This window comes from Lepus europaeus, chromosome 20 (genome assembly GCF_033115175.1).
Source record: "Lepus europaeus isolate LE1 chromosome 20, mLepTim1.pri, whole genome shotgun sequence".
Taxonomy (NCBI): Eukaryota; Metazoa; Chordata; class Mammalia; order Lagomorpha; family Leporidae; genus Lepus; species Lepus europaeus.
This window is the reverse complement of record NC_084846.1, coordinates 56,227-71,337: the sequence shown is the minus strand read 5'-3', so window position 1 is coordinate 71,337 and position 15,111 is coordinate 56,227. Positions and strand designations below refer to the sequence as shown.

Below are 15,111 nucleotides of genomic sequence, written 5' to 3'. Positions count from 1 at the left end.
ATTAATTTTCCCAGCATAACCTAAATTGCCTTGAAGAATGCACTTACCTACCATCTCTGAGTTTTGGTAAAATTGCTTTTCAGACAGCATTTTCCTATACTGTTCCTGTCTGAGCTTGCTGGTAATGTGTCCAGATTGCTACTTGTTTGAAGTGTGTCTCCTGTAAGAATCTTGGGAATGTGTATGCAGACCTTTGGGAGCACATTGATTGGATCATGTTATTGGGTTCCTGACACCTACTTGGGTGATTCTAATTCAGTGCCAGGCCCCTCGGTTTTCCAAGGACAGTCAGAACCATCACCATAGTCAGTATTTGGTGCTGGTGCACTAAGATTTATTATTTATTTTTTAATTAAACTTTTATTTAATGAATATAAATTTCCAAAGTACAGCTTATGGGTTACAATGGCTTCCCCCTCCCAAAAATTCCCTCCCACCCGCAACCCTCCCCTTTCCCGCTCCCTCTCCCCTTCCAATCACATCATGATTCATTTTCAATTCTCTTTATATACAGAAGATCAGTTTAGTATATATTAGGTAAAGATTTCAACAGTTTGCCCCCATATAGCAACACAAAGTGAAAAAAAAATACTGTTGGAGTACTAGCTATAGCATTAAATAAGAGTGTACAGCACATTAAAGACAGAGATCCTACATAATATTTTTTTAAAAAATTAATTAATTTTCTATGCCATTTCCAATTTAACACCAGGTTTTTTTTTCATTTCCAATTCTCTTTATATACAGAAGATCGATTCGGTATATAATTAGTAAAGATCTCATCAGTTTGTACCCACGCAGAAACACAAAGTGTAAAAATACTGTTTCAGTACTAGTTATAGCATCACTGCACATTAGACAACACATTAAGGACAGATCCCACATGGGGTGCAAGTACACAGTGACTTCTGTTGCTGACTTAACAATTTGACACTCTGTTTATGGCGTCAGTAATCTCCCTAGGCTCTAGTCGTGAGTTGCCAAGGCTATGGAAGCCTTTAGAGTTCGCTGACTTTGATCTTATTACGATAGGGTCATAGTCAAAGAGGGAGTTCTCTCCTCCATTTGGAGAAAGGTACCTCCTTCTTTGATGGCCCCGTTCTTTCCACTGGGATCTCATTCGCAGAGATCTTTCATTTAGTTCTTCTTTTTTTCTTTTCCATGGTATCTTGGCTTTCCATGCCTACAATACTCTCATGGGCTCTTCAGCCAGATCTGAATGCCTTAAGGGCTGATTCTGAGGCCAGAGTGTTGTTTAGGACGTCTGCCATTCTATGAGTCTGCTGTGTCTCCCCCTTCCCATGTTGGATCTTTCTCTCCCTTTTTGATTCTATCAGTTAGTATTAGCAGACACTAGTCTTGTTTGTGTGATCCCTTTGACTCTTAGACCTATCAGAGCCATCAAATGTGAACTGAAATTGATCACTTGGACTAGTGAGATGGCATTGGAACATGAACCTTGATGGCATTATATTGGAATCCCCTGGCACATTTCTAACTCCACCATTTGGGACAAGTCCGATTGAGCATGTCCCAAATTGTACATCTCCTCCCTCTTTTTTTCCACTCTTTAATTTAACAGGGATCACCTTTCAGTTAAAATTTAAACACCGAAGAATAATTGTATGTTAATTACAGAGTTCAATCACTAGTACTAGAACAACAACAACAACAACAAATACTAAAACGGATAAAGTATTACATTGTACATCTAGAGTCAGGACAAGAGCTGATCAGGTCATTGTTTCTTATAGTGTCCATTTCACTTAACAGGTTTCCCCTTTGGTGCTCAGTTAGTTGTCACTGATCAGGGAAAACAAATGAAATTTGTCTCTTTGGGACTGGCTTAATTCACTCAGCATGATGTTTTCCAGATTCCTCCATCTTGTTGCAAATGACCGGGTTTCATTGTTCCTTACTGCTGTATAGTATTCTATGGAGTGCATGTCCCATAATTTCTTTATCCAGTCTACTGTTGATGGGCATTTGGGTTGGTTCCAGGTCTTAGCTATTGTGAATTGAGCTGCAATAAACATTAAGGTGCAGATGGCTTTTTTGTTAGCCAAATTAATTTCCTTTGGGTAAATTCTAAGGAGTGGGATGGCTGGGTTGAATGGTAGGGTTATGTTCAGGTTTCTGAGGAATCTCCAGACTGACTTCCATAGTGGCTTAACCAGTTTGCATTCCCACCAACAGTGGGTTAGTGTCCCCTTTTCCCCACATCCTCTCCAGCATCTGTTGTTGGTAGATTTCTGAATGTGAGCCATTCTCACCGGGGTGAGATGGAACCTCATTGTGGTTTTGATTTGCATTTCTCTGATGGCTAGTGATCTTGAACATTTTTTCATGTGTCTGTTGGCCATTTGGATTTCTTCTTTCGAAAAATGTCTCTTGAGGTCCTTGGCCCATCTCTTCAGTGGGTTGTTTGTTCTGTTGTTGTGGATTTTCTTGATTTCTTTGTAGATTCTGGTTATCAACCCTTTATCTGTAGTATAGTTTGCAAATATTTTTCCCATTCTGTCGGTTGCCTCTTCACTTTCCTGACTGTTTCTTTTGAAGTACAGAAACTTCTCAATTTGATGCAATCCCAAATGTTAATTTTGGTTTTGACTGCCTGTGCTCCTGGGGTCTTTTCCAAGAAGTCTTTGCCTGTACCTATATCTTGCAGGGTTTCTCCAATGCTCTCTAATAATTTGATGGTTTCGGGTCATAGATTTAAGTCTTTATTCCATGTTGAGTGAATTTTTGTGTAAGGTGAAAGGTATGGGTCTTGCTTCAAGCTTCTGCACGTGGAAATCCAATTTTCCCAGCACCATTTATTGAATAGGCTGTCCATATTCCAAGGATTAGTTTTGGATCTTTGATCAAATATAAGTTGGCTGAAGATGATTGGATTGATTTCTGGTGTTTCTATTTTGTTCCATTGGTCTATCCATCTGTTTCTGTACCAGTACCATGCTGATTTGATAACAACTGCCCTGTAGTATGTCCTGAAATCTGGTATTGTGATGCCTCCAGCTTTGTTTTTGTTGTACAAGATTGCTTTGCTATTCGAGGTCTTCTGTGTCTCCATATGAATTTCAGCATCATTTTTTCCAGATCTGAGAAGAAGGTCTTCGGGATCTTGATGGGTATTGCATTGAATGTATAAATTGCTTTTGGGAGAATAGACATTTTGATGATATTGATTCTTCCAATCCATGGGCATGGAAGATTTCTCCATTTTTTGGTATCCTCTTCTATTTCTTTCTTTAAGGTTTTGTAGTTTTCATCATAGAGATCTTTAACGTCCTTGGATAAGTTTATTCCAAGGTATTTGATTGTTTTTGTAGCTATTGTGAATGGGATTGATCTTAGAAGTTCTTCCTCAGCCGTGGCATTGCCTGTGTATACAAAGGCTATTGATTTTTGTGCATTGATTTTATATCCTGCTACTTTGCCAAACTCTTCGATGAGTTCCAGCAGTCTCTCAGTAGAGTTCTTTGGGTCCCCTAAATAAAGAATCATATCATCTGCAAAGAGGGATAGTTTGAGTTCTTCCTTCCCGATTTGTATCCCTTTCATTTCTTTTTCTTGCCTAATAGCTCTGGCTAAAAATTCTGGAACTATATTGAATAGCAGTGGTGAGAGCGGGCATCCCTGTCTGGTACCAGATCTCAGCGGAAATGCTTCCAACTTTTCCCCACTCAATAGGATGTTGGCCGTGGGTTTTTCATATATTGCTTTGATTGTATTGAGGAATGTTCCTTCCATACCCAGTTTGCTTAGAGTTTTCCTCATGAAAGGGTGTTGTATTTTGTCAAATGCTTTCTCTGCATCTATTGAGAGAATCATATGGTTTTTCTTCTGCAGTCTGTTAATGTGGTGTATCACGTTGATTGTCTTGAAAACGTTGAATCATCCCTGCATACCAGGGATAAATCGCACTTGGTCTGGGTGGATGATCTTTCTAATGTGATGTTGCATTCTATTGGCCAGAATTTTATTGTAGAATTTTGCGTCTATGTTCATCAGGGATATTGGTCTGTAATTCTCTTTCAATGCTGCATCTTTTTCCGGCTTAGGAATTAAGGTGATGCTGGCTTCATAGAAAGAATTTGGGAGGATTCCATCTTTTTCGATTGTTTTGAATAGTTTGAGAAGAATTGGAGTTAATTCTTCTCTCAATGTCTGGTAGAACTCAGCAGTGAATCCATCTGGTCCTGGGCTTTTCTTTGTTGGGAGGGCCTTTATTACTGTTTCAATTTCTGTGTCAGTTATGGGTCTGTTTAGGTTTTATGTGTCTTCCTGGCTCAATTTTGGTAGGTTGTATGTGTCCAAGAATCTGTCCATTTCTGATAGATTTCCCTGTTTGCTGGCATACAACTCCTTGTAGTAATTTCTGATGATTCTTTTTATTTCTGTGGTGTCTGTTGTTACATTTGCATTTTCATCTCTGATCCTATTGATTTGGTTCTTTTCTCTTCTTTTTTTAGTTAGTTGGGCCATTGGGGTGTCAATTTTGTTTATTTGTTCAAAAAACCAGCTCCTCGTTTGGCTGATTTTTTGTAATTTTTTTTATTCAATCCTGTTGATTTCTTCTTTGATTTTAATTATTTCTCTTCTTCTACTGGGTTTCGGTTTGGTTTGCTGCAGATTTTCTAGATCCTTGAGATGACTTGAAAGCTCATCTATTTGGTGCCTTTCCAATTTCTTGATGTAGGCACGTATTGATATAAACTTTCCTCTTAACACTGCTTTTGTTGTATCCCATAGGTTTTGGTATGTTGTGCTGTTATCCTCATTTACTTCCAGAAAATTTTTGATTTCTCTTTTAATTTCTTCTATGACCCATTGTTCATTCAGGAGCATGTTGTTCAATCTCCATGTGTTTGCACGTGCTCTAGGGATTCCCGAGTTGCTAATTTCCAACTTCATTCCTTTGTGGTCTGAGAAGTTGCATGGTATGATTCTAATTCTTTTGAATTTGCTGAGACTTGCTTTATGGCCTAGTATGTGGTCAATCTTAGAGAAGGTTCCATGTACTAATGAGAAGAATGTAAAGTATTTAGATGTAGGATGAAAAGTTCTGTACATATCTGTTAGGTCCATTTGAGCTATAGTATCATTTAAATCTACTGTCTCCTTGTTGGTCTTCTGTCCTGTTGATCTGTCTATCTCTGAGAGTGGAGTATTGAAGTCCCCCAGAACTATTGTATTGGTGTCTAAGTCTCCCTTTATGTTTCTTAACAAGTCTTTTAAATAAGCTGGTGCCCTGTAATTAGGTGCATATACATTGATAATCGTTATATCTTCCTGTTGAATGGATCCCTTAATCATTATATAGTGCCCCTCTTTGTCTCTCCTAATAGTTTTGTGGTAAAATTTATGTTATCTGATATTAAGATGGCTACGCCCGCTCTTTTTTCATTTCTGTTGGCATGGTATATCTTTTTCCAGCCTTTCACTTTCAGTGTGTATGCATCATTGTTGGAAAGATGTGTTTCTTGTAAGCAGCAAAAAGATGGGTTTTGTTCCTTAACCCAATCAGCCAATCAGTGTCTTTTTATTGGACAGTTCAGGCCATTAACATTCAATGTGACTATTGAGAAGGAGTAACTTTGCCCTCTCATTTGCCAAAGATTTTTTCTAATATATGCTTTGAGATTCCTGTGATCTTTTGCTGGGAGGTATCCTTCCAAAACCTGCTTTCATATTGGTGACTGTGTTTCTGTGTTTCTTATGTAACACATTTTCAAGCATCTTTTGCAGGGCTGGACGAGTGGCGACAAATTCTTTCAATTTCTGTTTGCTGTGAAAGGTCTTTATTTCACCTTCATTCACAAATGAGAGCTTTGCAGGATATAATATTCTGGGCTGGCAGTTTTTCTCTCTTAGTACCTGGGCTATATCTCGCCATTCTCTCCTAGCTTGTAGGGTTTCTGATGAGAAGTCAGCTGTGAGTCTAATTGGAGATCCACTGACAGTAATCTGGCGTTTCTCTCTTGCACATTTTAAAATCTTTTCTTTATGTTTCACTGTGGTGAGTTTGATTACAACGTGTCGTGGTGAGGATCTCTTTTGGTCATGTTTATTAGGGGTTCTATGAGCTTCCTGTACTAAGATACCTCTGTGCTTCTCCAAACCTGGGAAATTTTCTGCTAGTATCTCACTAAAAAGGCCTTCTAATCCTTTCTCCCTCTCCATGCCTTCAGGAACTCCTAGAACCCAAATGTTGGTTTTTTTATAGTATCCTGTAGATTCCTGACAGTATTTTTTAGATTTCTGATTTCCTCTTCTTTTCTTTGATTTGACTGTTTCCTTTCCTGTTCTCTATCTTCTAAGTCCGGTATTCTCTCTTCTGCTTCACCCATTCTGTATTTAAGGCTCTCTAATATGTTTGTCATTTGATCTATTGAGTTCTTCATTTCATTGTGGTTTTTTGTCACTATCACAGTTTCCTATTCTACTCGTTGTTTCATTTCATTTTGATTCCTCCTTAATATTTCATTTTCATGAGAGAGCAAATGTCCATTAAGGATTTCTGTAGTTCAAGAATTTGTTTTTGAGAACTTCTTAATGTTCTTATCAATTTTTTGCGATCTGCTTCTTGCATTTCCTCTATCTCTTCATCTTCATAATCTTGCATTGGGGTGTCTTTTTCATTTGGGGGCATCATAGTGTCTTCCTTGCTCTTGTTACTTCAGTTTCTACATTTGTTGTTTGGCATGTTGGATATAACTTATGTTTGTTTTTTTTTTTCCCCGTGGTGTTTTCTTTCTCGTTATACTATGCCTCTAAGTGGGCTGTGTGCTTTGATGGATCCTTAGGGGCTGTGATGGATGTGGCCAGAGAGCTCTGCTTGATTCTTCAGGTTTTAAGGCTGTGCAAAAAGTGACTCACCCAGATTGTTCTCTCCCTTGCTCCTTGCTGGATCTCTCTTTCTCTCTCTTTTTTTTTTTTGACTCAGTTGGGAAGTTATTCGGTACAGGTGAGTGGAATTGAGGGTAGTTGAAATCTGGCCTCTCTGAGTATTCTTTTGATCTACCCCTGGGACCACACAAAGAGTTTATGCAGCCCTCAATGTGTTCTCAAGTTTCACTGTAGTCCCAAAGTTACTGAGTTTGTGTACTCGTTGCCTCTTTATATATATAAAATGGTGCCTGCTCTTTGTTTTGCTGGCTTTGTTAGGTGAGTGGAGAGAGAGGCCTCTGCCTTTCCCCACCAATGTCTCGGGTTTCTGAGGTTTTTGTCTTACCTCCGGTTCCCATGCTGGTGAGATTCTGTGGCTCGGCTCCCGCGGCTGGGCTTCCACACGGTGGGCTCCCTGTAGGTCCTCTGTGTCACATCCACTAGATCCGGAAGCGTTTCCACTGCAGTTTTTTTTTCTTGAGCCTTTTCCTGAGGCTACAGTAATTCCACTTTTATGAAACTATATTTTCCCAGACTATCTCAAGATTTATTTATAAAGTCAGAGTTACACAGAGAAAAAGAGGCAGAGAAAGAGAGAGAGAGAGAGAGAGAGAGAGAGAGAGAGAGAGAGAACCATCTGATGGTTCACTCCTCAACTGGCTGCAATGGCAAGAGCTGCATCGATCTGAAGCCAGGAGCCATGGGTCTCCCATGCAGGTGCAGGGCCCCCAGAACTTGGCCATCTTCTATTGCTTTCCCAGGCCATAGCAGAAGCTGGATCAGAAGCAGGCACCTATATGGGGTGCTGGCACTGCAGGTGGTGGCTTTACCCACTATGCTACAGTGCCGGCCCTGCCAATTATTTTTTCAATATTTTTTTATATTTCAAAATGTTTACCAATCATTTTTTTCATATGATTGGTCATTTTTTACTATTAGGAAGGTAACTTTTCTGTGGTGTAACTTTTTTCTTTTAACATTGTTTTGTGTTTCTTTAATTTTGTCATAAGGAGTATGGATATTTATATATTCAGATTTCTCAACTTGGGCTTAGATAGCTTCTGAATATTGAGTTTCAGTTAGAATGGACTTTTCAACTGCTGGTGCTGTGGTATAGTGAATTAAGCTACAGCCTGCAGTGCCAACATCCCATTCAAGTCCTGACTGCTCCAGTTCTAATCTAGCTCCCCACTAATGTGCCTGGGAAAGCAGTGGAGGATGGCCCATAGTCCTTGGGACCCTACACTCATGTGGGAGACCCAGAAGAAGCTCCTGTCTCCTGGCTTGCCTGGTCCAGCCCCAACCATTGTGGCCATTTGGGGAGTGAAGTAGTAGATGGAAAATATCTTACTTCCTCTATATCTCTTCTTCTCTCTCTCCCTCTCTCTCTCTCTCTCTGCCTTTTAAATAAATAAATAAATAAATAAATAAATCTTTTTAACAGGCTTAATTCACTTTGTTTTCTTGTGTAAAATCCTATGTTGTAGCCACATCTAGAGCCTGGGTCCTCTGCACAAATACTCTGGTGTGAGTCTTCATAAGATGGTCCATGCTTTCCTGATAGGGAGACTTAGTGAACACATTCTTTTTCCAGAGGTTGGGGATCAGATTGCTGTAGGTCTTGGGGATAGCATAGAAGGTGCCCTTTTTGGCCCAGGGTAGCAGTGCACCCACTGGCTGAAGTGTGGCAGTCACCAATGTCAGCTATCATCAGCAACTTCTTGGGGACACGGTGAAGACAATGCCAGTGCTTCTAGGAGCAAGAATTGAGGCACAATAGCACAGAGACATATCATCTGGTCACCTTGCAAGGCACAGTGTGGAGTTTGCCTATCTTGTTTCCCCAATAGCACCTCTACATGGGCAAAATGAACAGCTTAGAAAGGATGATGGCCCATCAGATGGTGGTGGCTATTTCCTTGGAGCACTTCACACCCAGACTGACATGACCATTGTGTTTTTCAATGGCAACAAATGCCTTGAACCTGGTTCACTGCCAATCTATGCCTGCTTCTGCGCTGACATGATCTTCAAAATCTCATCGAGGGATGTCCCCAGGAAAATATCAAAGATATTGGACTCCTTGATGGGCAGGGAGAAGAGATATATCTCCCACAAGGATTTGATCTTCATGTTCTTAAACAGGTGGCCAAGCCTGGTGACAGGCTCTACAAGTTCCATGACCTTGGCTCTGGCCCTGGCCCTGGCCCTGGCTTTGACCACAGCCCTGGATGCCACTGCCAAAACCGCAGCAGAAACTGCCATGGCCTTCCATTCCAGGGTCCTCAGGGCCTCCAGACCCTCCTTCTGCATCAGCATCATCCCGCCATTTGGTATTCTCTCAGAGAAGAAGGAAACAAATCTTAAAAAATAAAGAATCGACATTTCCTAATCAACATTATAAATCAAACCCCACACACATTTTCAAGCTGTTATGCACTTTGGTGTGAAATTCATCTTTAATTTTGTTCTGTATCTATTTTCCACACCATTTATTGAAAGGTCCATAGGGCCACCCCATAGACTTGCAGTGACAACTATCTGTGAGGGTGAACTGTTCTAAGTAATGTTTTTTTCTGGCTGTCAGAATATTAGGTGGTAGTAAATTAGCTTATGGTTAGGAAACCACTGACTTACTGCCCCTGCATTCAAAATGTGTATCAAATCTATTTTTCTCAGGCTGGTAGAATGCCCTTTACTAGAACATGGGTAGAGTTTGTGACTGGAGAACAAAATAGGCACTGAATGAAACAGTGACACAATTAGTCTGTAATTACATTTGCTTGGCCAGAATCATCTGGCCCTGCCTTGGTTTCTCCAGACTTGGGGAGGATAGGTTACTCTCCCACATGAAACAATATTGAGATGAGTGGGAAATGGCCACTGCATATTAGAACTCCTCTTCTGACATGTGTATCTCAACTTCATCCCATACCCAGGAGACAATCTTCAGGGCTCATTTATTCATCACTTTGTACTGATATTCAGGATCTCTGAATGACTCCATAAACGTAGATCATGTCAAGATGTGGCTTCTTTTTATTGATAGACTCGTGTCCCTAGCAAGCAAGTTATCTATTTTAGCCCTACTCAGAGTGTAGGTGTTAAGGTTTAGCCCTACTCAGAGTGTAGGTGTTAAGGTTTAGCCTACACTCAGAGTGTAGGTGTTAAGCATACTATACCCAGCTGCATTGACTTATTGGGAATTTTCTGTACCTATTATCATTCTGAAATCCTGAAAATGTCAGGGTTTCTAGAAATATGAGGAAAGTAGTCTTTGCAGAGTGTGGGGAAGAAGAGAGTTTTTTATTTAAAAACTCCATACATGCTGATAACCATTCCTCCTGGAAGACTAAGCATGAGTCTCTGTTCCTAAGCTGCGGTCCTGCTAACAGACATGTTCCTCTCCTGCATCTGCAGGTAAATAGTCCAATACAATTTTTCCATAATCCATGCTGAGAGTTCTTCAGAGAAACACAGAAAAAGAAGAGAGAAAATAAATGGCTACTCAAAACCACTCAGCTCATTACTCCATTTAGTCAGTGAGTAAATTTTTTTTACTAAATGTTTCCCCACTTTTAAAAATGCTTATTTGGTTATTTTTTTCTACTTGAAAGAAAAAGTGACAGTGGAAGTGAGAAGGTCTTCCATCTACTGGTTCATTCCCCAACTGCTTGCAACTGTTAGGGCTGGCCAGGCTGAAGCCAAAAACCTGAAACTCCATCAAGGTCTCTCAACTGTGTTATTCTTAAGTGTGTGAAGACCCCAAGCACTTGAGTTTTCCTCTGCTGATTTCCAGGATACATTAGCAAGAAGCTGTGTTGGAAGCAAAGAAGCCAAGAGTTAAACTGGCACTGCTATGGGTTTGATTCAGGCATCCCAAACACTGGTGTACCATAGTACACCTCCCCACTTAGAGAAAACACTAAAGATTGTAGGACCACATGATTGAAAATGGGGAAATATATTGGTGTCATGTATTATGTTAATTTATGAAGAGAAAAAATGTTTTGGTCATAAATAAATACATTTTACTGATATGTTAAAATCATAGGTCACTAGGACAGGAAGAAATTTCATTGCTTTTGCATGAGCATTACAAACAAACATACATGTTCAATTGATGTGTTTTTTTCTCATTCCTGTTGTCCAATGGATGATTTGGTGGTGAAAAACCAGGAGAGTCAAGACATGAATCTGAGGCAAGATGTACTGTTGTTGAACAATTCAATCATCCTTTTCTTTATCTTCATCCTTTTTACATATAATGTTGTATAATATTCTTAAATATATATCTAAGGTTAAATGTCATTATACCCACATTATTTGACATTTTATTACAAGAAGTGGCCATATATATCTCTAGAAGCATCTTTTGTTTTAAAATTTATTCTCTGTATTGTGGGATGATCAACCAACGTAGCCATCTTTCTTACGTTTTTGCATATTTTTTTCTTGTACTCCATTAGCTTTTTATATATTTGAGTTAATTTTTTTTCTTTTGTACAAAATATGTTGTTTGATATTATTTGTTATTTTAAACTCATCTGACTTCTCTTGCCTTTAAAGACTTTTAAAAATGTTATTTGGGAGGTAGAATTACATAGAGAGGGAGAGACAGAGAGAAAGGCCTTTCATCCACAGGTTCACTCCCCAGATGGCTGCAACAGCTGGAGCTGAACCAATCCAAAGCCAGGATCCAGGGTTTCTTATGGGTCTTTCAGGTGGGTGCAGGGGCTCAAGCACTTGGGCCATCTTCTACTGCTTTCCCAGGCCATAGCTAAGAGCTGGATTGGAAGAGGAACAGCCAGGACTAGAATCAGTGCTCATAAGGGATGCTGGTGCTACAGGCAGAGGCATAGCTGACTACACCACAGAGCCAGCCTTATCCATTGCCTTTAAAACAGAGTAAAAGAGAGGGATGTGAAGAATAAGATTTCTGACAAAGCACTTTTAGTGAAGTATTTTCTTCCTAGAACACAGAATATGACCACAGGATCTGACTAAGGATATTTTATGGCCTTCTAACAAGAGCACTGAGCCTTTGTTGGAATGTTGGCTTCACAAGGACATTCAGCTGCTTTCCCAGATAGGCTTACCTAATATGTCTTGCAAAACATGTTTCAGAGAAACCTTAGAGTTATTTGAACATGCACATATGCTGTTGTAATCATTATCAATAAAGAAAAGATGCTGGGTTGGCCTGGCGGCACTTTTGGGAGGAAAAGTTTCCATGTCCTGTCTCTCCTTTCACTTGCACACCCCAACATCTTGTGCCCAAACAGGGACCCTTAGCATAAAATGCAAGGGATGGCTCACCTTGCATAGCAATGGTTACAGATGCATCATTCATCTCTTTGAGATTTGGGTAAGTCACTAAGATGGGCAACTCCCTGGCCCCAGTGCAACAGAAACATAAGGCTGAACTGCTTTATCTTCTTAAGAATGTGGGGCAGTCTTTATCAGAAAAGGTAATTGGACACTTGCTGCAAAAATATCAATAGTTGCTGCCCTTGGTACCCTGATGGAAGCACTTTAAAAGTAACTGATTGACATAAAAATCAATCAAAAGTTACACTCTATTCCAGTTTTACATGTGTGGTATCTCTGCTGGAATGCCAGTAGTAAGGTTACAAACCTCTTGGCAGCTCTCCCTGGCCAAGAGAGTCAGTCAATGGGCTTGTCCCTACTGCCTAAAGATGAGACCTCTGTGCTTTCCATGCCTACTGATGTCACAGTGGTGTCTGAGTCCCCTTTAGTTGTGTCAGTGGTACAAGGTATGTTTCAGGAAGCCAAGGAGCAAGGAGAATTACCAATGTTAACTGTCTTGTTGTTATATCTCAAAATGTGTCTCCCTGGCTTGAGCATCTTCCCTATGTTTACAGAGTTAAAAAAGAGCTTGACAGAGAACAGGATGCAAAGTTCTTATACAGTGGGCATATTGGAGGGAGTTGGAGGAGGATATGAGATCTTTGAGATGGTGCATGGGATTGGAAAACTCTAGTTAAAATTTTGGTTACCCCAGCCCAATACACTGTTTGGGTTTGAGAATATAAAGAAGTGGCTTCTGTACAAGCCAAAGATAACTTAAATAACAATGTCCACATCATTTTGGAGTAGTTATTAGGAGAGAAAGAGTATTCATATATTGGTCAACAAGTTGTTTATCCTTGAAAGAAGCCCATGTGTAAATTTCTAGGATTACATTAAAAGCTTGAAAAAAGATTCCTGATATTAAACACCCTTCCACTTCCTTTTCTGCAGTCCATCAACTGCCAACTGAGGGCTATACGCCCTTTGTGGATAGGCTAGAAAAAGTTATGGAACATCAGGTAGATAATCAAGAAGTGACAAAAATATTACTAAAAATGGCTTATGAAAATGAAAATCAGAATTGTTGTCTCCAAAGCTGAAACTACGATGGCAGAAATTTCAGTAGGGAACTGAACTTACAACACAAATTTACTGCCTGCTGCCCTTAAACATTCTGATTTAAAAAAATTGCTTTGGATGTGGGGAATTAAGGTCATTCTTAAAAGAAACTGTCAGCCTGGAAAAGCAGAAGAAGATGGTCCAACTCCTTGGGCCCCTGTACCCATGTGGGAGACCCGGAAGAAGCTCCTGACTCCTGGCTTAGTATATGTGCAGCTGCAGCTGTTGTAGTCAACTGGGGAGTGAACCATCAGATGGAGGACTTCTCTCCCTCTCTCTGCCTCTCAACTCTGTATAACTCTTTCAAATAAATAAATAAATCACAGGGGGAGCCTGCCAGACCCCTGGCTCTAGGAGCCTGCCCAGCTGGCACTGCCAACTGGCCACAGGTGCTAGCTAGAGGCAGTGTCCGGCCTCAGGAGCACTCCTGGGGGCGTTCCCTAGCCACACAAATATTCTCAGAGGGAAGCCTGAGCCTCAGGCAGCATCCTGCTGTGGCTCACCAGCTCACCAGCTCGCACATGCGCCATCCAGGATTCCCTGCACTAGGGGCTTCTTGTAGGGTGGGGCCGTTCCCGGGGGCTGCTGCTGGGACACACCCACTCCTGATGCCCACTGGGGTGGTCCACGCGAGATGAGCTTGGAGCTGGGGTACGGGCTGTCCCACCATGGCCTCCTGATCCTGAGTGCAAGCTCCATAGGCCTACAGCCGCACTCGACCCTGCAGCCTGCCTGGACAGCTGGAGGCACAGAGATGGGAGGTCTCACTTGGCAGCGCACACTCCCAAAGCCTCCGCTGGCAGTTGCCCAGAGGATGGACCTGGCTGTGCCTCAGCTGGCTCCCTCCCTCTGGTCTGACATTGCAAATACAGACCCGCTTCCGGTCCCCTGTGTTCCATGGCCACTGCAGCATGCTTAGGAGCAGCCAGGCCCAGCTTGGCTTCCGTCTTCCATTCGCACACGGAGCCTGCCAGGCCCCTGGCTCTAGGAGCCTGCCCAGCTGGCGCTGCCAACTGGCCACAGATGCTAGCTAGAGGCAGTGGCTGGCCTCAGGAGCATGCCTGAGGGCGTCCCCTAGCCGCACAAACATTCTCTGAGTGCAGCTGGGGGCCCAGGCCATGTCCTCCTCTGGCTCGCTGGCTCCTTGGCTCGTGCATGCCCCTTCCAGGATTCCCTACACTAAGGGCTTGGAGGGCAGGGCCATTCCTGGGGGCTGCTGCTGGGACACACCCACTCCTGATGCCCACTGGGGTGGTCCATGCGAGATGTGCTCGGAGCTGGAGTATGGGCTGTCCCACCATGGCCTCCAGAGCCTGAGCGCACATGCGTGGGCCCTCTCGTGTCACCTGCAGGACCGGAGTCTGGGCACTCATGTGTTCATGTGAGCCTCCTAGGTTTCCACTACCGCCCTTGGGTAGGGACGAGGTGCAACCCCAGGAACCTGTGCCACCTTGTGCGTGGAGGCCCCACCCACGGGCAGCAAGCTCCATAGGCCCACAGCTGAGCCCGACCCTGCAGCCTGCATGGATAGCTGGAGGCACAGAGACAGGAGGTCTCACTTCGCAGCTCGCTCCCTCAAAGCCTCGCTTGCAGTTCCCAGGAGGAAGGACCTTGCTGAGCCTCGGCTGTCTCCCTCCATCTGGTTGGGCATCACAAACACAGACCCACTTCTGACCCCTGTGTTCCTGGCCTCGACAGCCCGCTTAGGAGCAGGCGGGCCCCCCTCTACTTACATAAGCCATTAGCCTGCGGAGCCTGCCGGACCCCTGACTCTAGGAGGCTGCCCAT

At 42.2% G+C, this 15,111-nt stretch overlaps 1 pseudogene; it reads right to left on the bottom strand.

Annotated features, from left to right (window-relative positions):
- Positions 1 to 8,367: 8,367 nt before the first annotated feature.
- LOC133749963 (small ribosomal subunit protein uS5-like) lies at positions 8,368 to 15,111 on the bottom strand (annotated as a pseudogene).